Below are 9,298 nucleotides of genomic sequence, written 5' to 3' on the forward strand. Positions count from 1 at the left end.
TGCCTGCACAGCTGGGGTTTGTTGTCTTGGAGCTCCAGGGCTTGGCTGTTTCCACGCTCCGCTTTGGTGGTGTGGGAAACCCTCTCGGTCCTGTCAGTACCAATACCTGGGAATCTTCCTGGCAGCAGTTCCCAGGCTTCTGCATCCTCAGGGATGCCCCAGCCTCGCGTCTGTCCCCGGCAGTGCACGACTGAGCGCCTTTGCCAAGCCTCGGTGACGGCACCGAGGCAGAGCCGTGTCCTTCTGCCGCTTCCAAAGGCTCGGGAATGGAGGGAGCAGCTGCGGGGGAGAGCACAAAGCACAGTGAGACACCGAGTCCCATCTGTGCCCTGCCTGTGACAGCCTGAGCTGCCCTGGGAGAGGCACCCAGGGCACGGGGAACACCCCAGTCCCTCCCAGGGCTGTGACTGGTGCTGTGCTGGTGCTGCTGGGGCGCTGCATCTCCAGGACAGGCACCTCCCCAGCCTCAGGCCCACGGAACATTCCCAGTTTTTCCTGCTGTGGCAGAGGCTGAAGAGGCTTTTTTGGCCTGGGTGTGGTGTCCTGGGAGCTTGGATGTGCCCAGGGGTTGGTGGGAGGATGTTGCAGGGATGGGATGTGCTTGGGAGCCCCGTGAATTCAGGATTCCTGAGTTCCCCTCTGTGCAAATCCCACACCAGTGGGGCTTCACGGGACACGAGGGGAGCAGATGAGGAAGAAGGGCAAGGGCTCCACGAGTCCATCCCCAGCCCTGGGAATGGGCTCTTGCCGTGCACAGTCCCTGCCTGGAGCACACAGCACAGGCTCTGCTCTTATTACAGATAATAACCCACCCCAATTAACACTTGTGGGGCCTGTTCCCTGCACACCCACGGGCAGCAGTACAGCACAGCTGAGATCAGGCACTCAGCAGAGCGCAGAGCTGAGCCAAGACAGAAATAGCCTCCTCTGCCACATCCCTTCCACTCTAATCCCCCTGTGCTTAATCCACCCTGGAACCACAGAAGGTCTGAGGGAGCTGGGAGGGTGGGAGAGATCCCAAATCAGTGAACTCCTGCAAAACCACCAAAGGACTCGGCCAAAGCTGGCCCAGAGCTCCAGGCTTGAGGGGGTTGATTGCAGCTCCATCTCCGAGGGAATGAATTCCTCACCAGGTGAAGAGCTGTCAGTGGATGATGCAGAACCAGGCTGCCAGGCAGGGACTGCAGAGCTTTATCAGAAATGATGGGCATGGGTTTTCCTGGTGGGAATTCTCTCTCACAAACACGAATAAAAATTCCAAACAAACCCGCGTGGCCCCAGAGAGCGCCGGGAATCCGTTTAAAGGAGGAATTCTGCAGGCGTGAAGGTCCACGGGTGGCAGCGGTCAGGTGGGGAGCAGAGCAGAGGGGGTCTCAGGGAGAGCCCAGCCTAAAATCCTCACACAGATCCCATCAGCTCTGGCTGAGTGCCAGGGAGCCAGGAGTGGGAACAGCTGGAGTGAAACCAGCCACCAGGGAGTGGATAAACCTCATAATAATGGACAAATTAGCCAGGGTTTGGAGCAAATAGGACACAAGTGGCTTCAGAGGACGTTGTGACAGCCTGTGGCAGTGCAGGGAGTGGCTCTTAGGGGCAGAAGGGATCGGTTTGGAGACTGGGAAGATGTGGAGGTCAGACATACCCGGGTCTGGAAGGATCTTCCACCGGAGCAAGGACCATTTCCCAGGAGGTCATTCCTGCCTGAGTCAGACTTGAGGGGTCCCAAAGGCACAAGCACAACCCCTGGCAACTCCTTTAACCCCTGGGGCTGCTGCCAGCAATTCCTCCTTCACCTCGGTGGGTGGCAACCCCAAATCTCAGATGAATTCGGGGCTGCCACCTGCAGAGTTGTTCCTGTGTCTTTTCCCCACTCCTCTCTTCCAGAGCTGTTTTTTTCCCCTTCCTTAAAGATATCACCGAGGTGCTGCCGCCATGGGCTCAGCTCTGGCACCAGCTGGAATTTGCCCACGATGGGAGTGACTTCTGCAGCTCCCCCAGCACCCAAACCTGCCCACAGCAAACCAAGCCTGCGTTTGTGAATAACTCCGTGCAACTCCCCAGCTTGTTCCGCACCTGTGACCAGGCCCCACCATCCTGTGCTGGATCCCTGGTGGCTCTGCAGGCCCCCAGCTCCCCGCCCAGTGCCCAAGGGCAGCGATTTGGGTGGTTTTCCTGCATTTGTCCACCTTTCCCAGGAGTTTCTCCGAGCCCAGCTGATGGCCCAGGTGCAGCAGCATCTGTCAAAGCCTTGGAAAATGCAGCTGATTTTTCCTAAATACATTCTGGAGAGCGTCTCTCTCCCAGCTCAGCACTCCACACACTCAAATATCCTTGGGATGCATGAGAGCAGCGTCCCTTACCCCTGGAACTGCCAGAGCAACGGGAAGCCCCTTGAAGAGAGGTTTGATGTGGCAGCTTGGAGCTGATAAGCCATTGATTTCTTCTCCTTTTTGGGCTGGAGGAGATTGTCAGCCCAGGGACACGATAGCACGGCAGGGATGATAACGGCACAGGATCCTGGCAGGCAGCCCCTGCAGCCTGGGGTGGGGTGTCCAGACAAAAACGCGCTTCAATTCCTCTTCCCAGACGGAGACATCCCAGATAAAGCCCTTATCTGGCCTTCTCTCCCATCAGTGAGACGCTCCAGCCTCGCTCGGCGCGCGGCAGGGCAGCAACGGCTTCATCACAGCAGCCAAGGATGGTGGGTTTGGCCACCCAGAGGTGCCTTGGGGTGTCCCTGGCACGGTGGCAGTGCCAGGCTGTAGCTCCAGGGGGGCTGAGGGTGCCAGCCCAGCCCAGTCCAGAGATGCCTCCAAGGGGAATTCATCGAGGCAAAGGTAAAAACGCCCTGGGCTCACCTGGGCTGCCCCCAAACATTTCCCTGCCGGGTTTCCACCTCGTCCAGACACCCAAAACCCCATTTCCAGCCCTTTCCCGGCTGCCTTCGAGCAGGAGAGGGCAGCAAATCGCTCCTCTGGAAGGGAGGGAAAGCAGGTCAGGAGAGCACGAGGTCTCAATTCGGGGATGTTTTGCTGTTTGCTGTGGAAATCTTCAGTCAGAATCGTTTTCTGTTGCTCTCGAGGGCTGGCTGCAACCAAAATGTTTGGATCTGCTCCCACCGGATCCTCCCAAAATTGGGCCTTTTGAAGGATGTGACGCAGATGACGCCCAAGGTTTGGGTCCCAGACACCAGTCCCTGGCCTGAACTGGTTTTTGCAGCCTCGTGCTTCCATCTCCACCAGAAAATTCGAGAGTGTCAGATATTCCTTGGCACAGGGGCTGCATCATCCTCGGCGCTGTGTCCTTTGAACAGCTTTCAGCCCGTTTTTGGCCGTGCCATGCCGGCATTTCCACCTCTCAGATGATTTCCAGGCACAGAGAAGGGACCATTCCGGAGGCTGGGGACATCGTGCTCTGCAGAGGGTTTGATGATCCGAGCCACCACAGGCTCAGCCTGCGCTCCTGAGCGGGCCCAGGGATATTTAATTGTCGGATGTGGAGATCCTGTTGATTCCCAGTCAGTGCAGAGCCAATTCCAGAGCCTTGGTGCCTCCTGCAGGGGTGCAGGAGCTCGGCTGAGCCCTCATCACCAGAGCTGTCAGGGAGAGCCACCCACCCAAATTCAGACAACTGCGAAGTCAATGTCATCAGGTTTGGGGCTCTGCTCCCTTGAGAGCTGGTGGTGAGGAATGGGAATGGATCCCACAGGGAGGTGCCCCCTTGCTCTCCACCACACCCTGATCCCCAAGTTTGGGTGCTGAAATTCATGGAATCATGGAATCCCAGACTGGTTTGGGCTGGAGGGGGCCTTAAAGCCCATCCCATCCCACCCCTGCCATGGGCAGGGACACCTCCCACTGTCCCAGGTTGCTCCAAGCCCTGTCCAGCCTGGCCTTGGGCACTGCCAGGGATCCAGGGGCAGCCACAGCTGCTCTGGGCACCCTGTGCCAGGGCCTGCCCACCCTCACAGGGAGGAATTCCTTCCCAATATCCAACCTAAATTTCCTCTCTTTCAGCTTAAAGCCATTCCCTGTGTCCTGTCCCCCCATCCCTTGTCCCCAGTCCCTCTCCAGCTCTCATGGAGCCCCTTAGGCCCTGGAAGGGGCTCTGAGGTTTCCCTGGAGCCTTCCCTTCTCCAGAGGAACACCCCCAGCTCTCCCAGAGCAGAGCGGCTCCAGCCCTGGGATCCACTCCGTGGCCTCCTCCTCTCACTGCAACAGGCCCAGCTCCTTCTGGAGCAGCACATCCCGGGATTGCTGACTGCCCCCATCCTCTCTGTGGAGTCTCGGCCCTACAGACACCCCACTGACCCCACCACCAGGGAGTCACTTATCCTCCACGTCTTTCCCAAATCCCACCCCTCTTAACTTGCACGTTCCCCTCGAGACAGCCTGGAAAGCTCAAGGAGAAAATAGAAAACCCCGAAAGTTCAACTGAAAGCACTACAGAGCCTTCCTGGGTGGGAGCAGCTGAAAATAGAGCTGCCTGCACACGCACACCCCCCCGGCTCGTGCCTCCAGAGCCATCTCCAGCGCCTGTGTTTGTATTTATAGCCCAGCAAACCCCGCTCCCCTCGCTTCCAGCTGGGGGATTGTGCCCGTCTGCTCAGCACGGGGAGGCACGAACCCACCAGGCAGCACCTGAGAGCTCATTCCCCCCTGGAATTCATCTCGGGAGCTCTGCCCTGAGCAGCTCCCAGCAGGGTCGCAGCCAGCCCTGAGTGCAGCTCCCAGCAGGGAAATGCCCTGCAAATCCAGGGAAAAGCACACAGGAAGCTCATTCCCGAGGCCAGGGCTCCTCTGGTTTAGGCTGGAGCCAAGCTGAGGAGCGCAGCTGATCCCTGGATGCGGATCTGGGCCGCCCTGCCAGCTCCGAGAGGGCAGATTTGCAGAGCAAAGCGGGGTCTAGAGCTGAGCCCAGGCTCAGCAGTGCCCGGGGGTTCGTAGGTGAGCGCCAGCCCTGGCAGTGTCGCTGCTGTTGTCACTTTATCAGCCCGCTGCAATCTGCTTTTCTGCTATATTTGCCTGTTTATAATTAGCCCGCTGGGTTTGCTGTTCTCCCGCGTTTCTTATCTGGTTCCTGACAGTTTTCGAGATGGCTCCATCTTCAATCTACCCTGTGCTTTGAGAAAAGAAACTCCTCTGCAGCTCCCTTTGAAGCTCAGCACTCCGGGGAGAGTGCCAGGAGACAGGCTTTGGGCTCCGGGAGAAAGGGACAATTAGGTGGCAGCAAACATTTAATTATCAAATGGATTGGTGCTTCTTACACTGCCTGGAGTTGAGCAGGTGCCTCACACGAAGGATCCTTCAAATATCAGATGTGAGGAGCCTTTGAGAGCTCACCCAGACGAGCTGATGAGCACATTGAGGCTGTAAATGAGGCAGGAGTTTTCAGCACAGGGCTGGGGGAGGCTCCACACGGTGTTGTGACTCCACACACCTGCGGGGAGTCACTCCCCAGGTCCCTGCACACCTGGCCCGGGGCAGAGGGGACCTGCTCCCGCCTGGAACAGCCTCCACCGACACCACTGACCCGGATCCTGCTCCTTTTGGGGCTGCCCAAACCCATTTCCCTTCACTGGAGGGGACTGAAGCCACCAGAGGTGACTTGTCCTGGTCACTGAGAAGTGGAAAAGACACTTGAGACCCCTCAGCCTGCGGTGTGGAGGGTGGATCAGAGCGGGGGGAGAAGGCTTGAGCAATTCCCTGCCATCCTCACGCAGCCAGTGGGGAGTCAGGCTCACCTGGGAGATGCTGAGGGGAGAAATCCCAGCCCCAGGACGGAGAGGAGGAAGCCCTTGCGTGCCACAGATCCCCCCCCGTGAGGTTTAGGGACAAGGCTGACAGAGCTCCCGGGAAAGCTGTGAACGAAACCTGAGGAATTCCAGGAAAACCACGGCATGATCCAGATATAAAGCAGGAATCAGAGTCGCAGAGCTCCCTGCAGCCCCATTTCATGCCAGGGTGATCTCAGAGGTCTTTTCCCACCTAAACAATTCCATGATTCTATCTCGGACATCTCAGCACCAGGAAGAGGGGCCACAGCACCACCTTGTCCCTGTCCAGCCTGCCCAGGGAACAGCCCCTGAGCCTGCAATTGCAGCAGAAATCTTCCTGGGAACTTCACCCAGCACCAGGCAGGAATCTTTGCCAGCAAAAAAGAGCTTCTCCCACTCACTCTCCACCCTCAGTTCCCCCCTCAGCTCTGGCACTCTGGACTCCTCCTCAGCACTGGCCATCTGCACCGGGGCCAGGCCAGCTCTGGGAAATGAGAAAGAAAAAAAAAGGATTGATTAAAGCAGACCAGGAGCTGCTGGAGCCGCTTCCTAATGCAATTTCCCAAACATTTCGTGGTTCATCTGGGAGTTTCTGCTCTCGCATCTTGCAGGGAACAGCACATCCCCGAGACGGAGGGACAGGCCTCACACTCAGCCTCATAAATCCACGCTGGCTTCCCAAGTCTCATCCTTCAGGAACGCCCTGTCCCTTCTGGCATTTCCTTTTTCCCACTCGCAGGATGGATTTCTGGTGCTCCAGCCCAAGCCAGTGGTCTCCTTGCCCCTACCAAAACCATCCCCGTGCCTGGAACCCCAGCTCTGCTGAGCTGCCCTCCTCCACTTCTGCCTCCTCCATCGTTCCAGGCACAAATCCCGTCCTGAGCCTGGCAAGTGCCACCTCCCTGGAGCTGTCCTGCTGCTCTGCTCCGAGGATGCCAAAGCTGAGGCCTCCTGCCAGCCCCAGGTCTCTGGTGCATTGTGAGGCAGCAGCTTGAACCACGTCCAGATCTGGTGTCTGGAGGCACAGAGAGGGTTTGGGGTGGTTTTTTTCCATTAAGTGTCAACTTGTGCTTTAAAAACCCCACCAAGCACTCACCTCCCTCCTGATGGAGCAGCAGGGAAGGGCCTGGAGTGGCTGAGGGCTCTTGGTTTGTTCAGCTGGAGAAGACTGAGGGGGCTGCAGCTCCTCCTGAGGGTCAGCTCTGCTCTCTGTGACCAGTGACAGGACCCCAGGGAACGGCTGGAGCTGGGCCAGGGGAGGTTTAGGTTGGATAATGGGAAAGGTTCTTCCCCCAGAGGGTGCTGGGCACTGCCCAGGCTCCCCAGGAATGGGCACAGCCCCGGGGCTGCCAGAGCTCCAGGAGCGTTTGGACAGCGCTGCCAGGGATGCCCAGGGTGGGGTTGTTGGGGTGTCTGTGCAGGCCCAGGAGTTGGACTCTGATCCCTGTGGATCCCTCCAGCTCAGAATGTTCTGTGATTTCTGTGCTCGGTCTCCCCTTCAACTTTCCAAACCTTCCCAGACAGTTCCTCTTCGCCACCTCCAAGGAAAGAACCCAAGCACAGGCCCTGCCTCCCAGGTGCTCTCAAACCTGGTTTTTCAGCCCAAATCCAACTTGTCTGAGGCTTGAAGGCCAAAATGGGCTCCTGCAGCTTCTCCCCCATTTGCTTTCTGCTGGTTCAGGCACACAGCTCCCAGAGAGCCAAACCCCTTGGAGACGGAGCTGGGGAGCCTTGCTCATGGCTGGAGAGTGCAGCTGAAGCGAGGCATTAATTCCACTTACAGGATGAAATTGGCAGCAGAGCAACTGAATTTTCCGTCCAGCTCTAAAGTGCTCTCAAAGTGATCTAATTTATCACTGCGGCAGCAGCAGCAGCCATTCAAAGGCTCTCCCAGCTCCCTGCCTCGGCCATGGCGTGAGGAGATGACTTCAGCAGCAGATGGATCCAAGTTCTTTGTCTGGCTCCAGCTCCTGGGTCCTCACCAGACCTCGGCCCTTCCCAGGGGCAGCTCTGGCAGAGCTGAGCCTGGGCTTTGTGCTTCAAACCTCCACAGGATGAGGGGAAACGGCCTCAGGCTGTGCCAGGCTGGGCACCAGCAGGAATTTCCTCATGGAAAGGGTGGTCAGGCCTTGGCAGGAGCTGCCCAGGGGGGTTTGGAGTGCCCATCCCTGGAGGTGTCCAAGGAAGGGCTGGAGGTGGCACTCAGAGCTCTGGGCTGGGGACAAGGTGGGTATCGGGCACAGCTGGGACTCAATGGTCATGGAGGGCTTTTCCAACCTCAATGATTCCATGATTTTGTGATTCTTGGAGACCATGATCTGCTCAGAGGGGATTTTACGTGACCAGCGTGGCTCTGGGTTCGGGCACCATCGGCCCTGGGGGTTGTGGGGGGTGAAATCTCTTTCCTGCCTCTTTCCTCAAAGCAATGAGGATCCACGTGGAGAGTCTGGCTGTCGGAGCAGACAGATTTCCTCCCAGGAGAGATGGGAGTGCCCAGGAGGTGCCACCTGGGCCTTGAGGGCACCTGTGGGGACAAGCAGCCACGGAGGGGGACGTGACACTGGAAGAGGAGAGGTGGCCCCAGCACTGGGGTCCCTTTGTGGCTTCACCTGGGGCTGGCAGGACTCAGCCTCCCCCTTCACATCCCTGCTGGCTGTCACAGGTGCTCCGGGCAGGGACGGAGGTGCCTCTTCAGGGGACAATGTCAAGTGGGCACAGAAACCCATCTAAACCCATGAAAACCCCCACAAACCCACATAAGTCCACATAAACCCACATAAATCCCCACAACTCCCCCCAGACCCACATAAATCCCCACATAAACCCCACACAGACCCCCACAAACCCCACACAGACCCCCACACAAATCCCCACAAACCCCACACAAATGCACAAAAAACCCCACAAAACCCCACAAACCCCACACAAATGCACAAAAAACCCCACAAAACCCCACAAACCCCACATAAACCCCACACAAATGCACAAAAAACCCCACAAAACCCCACAAACCCCACATAAACCCCACACAAACACACAAAAAACCCCACAAACTCCACATAAACCCCCTGTCTCTGCAGGTTCCATCACCTTGAGGAGCCCCACAACAGCTGCAAGTCATCTATGCTGAGATAAGCCAGACTCATCAGCCTCAGCCTTGCTGTAATTAGGAGCTGTTTAAGCCTCGGGTTGAGGCTTCAGCGATGGCTTTGAGGGATCCTACTCCACCAGACAGCACTAATGACACTCTGTAATTAGCAGATATGCCAAGGATCTTGTTTTGGGGAGCTGCCTGCAGCTCTTTTGGCCAAGGAGAACCTGTGGGGTGGTGCAGGTGATGCCTGGAATGAAGAGCCTGGAGGGACAGGGCACGGGGATGGCCAGAGGGCAGGGTTAGGTGGGATGTTGGGAAGGAATTCCTGGCTGTGAGGGTGGGGAGGACCTGGAATGGGTTATTCCATGGCTGCCCCAAGCCTGGAAGAGGCCAAGGCCTGGTTGGAGCAAGCTGGGATAGTGGAAAGT

This window comes from Corvus hawaiiensis, chromosome 29 (genome assembly GCF_020740725.1).
Source record: "Corvus hawaiiensis isolate bCorHaw1 chromosome 29, bCorHaw1.pri.cur, whole genome shotgun sequence".
NCBI lineage: Eukaryota > Metazoa > Chordata > Aves > Passeriformes > Corvidae > Corvus > Corvus hawaiiensis.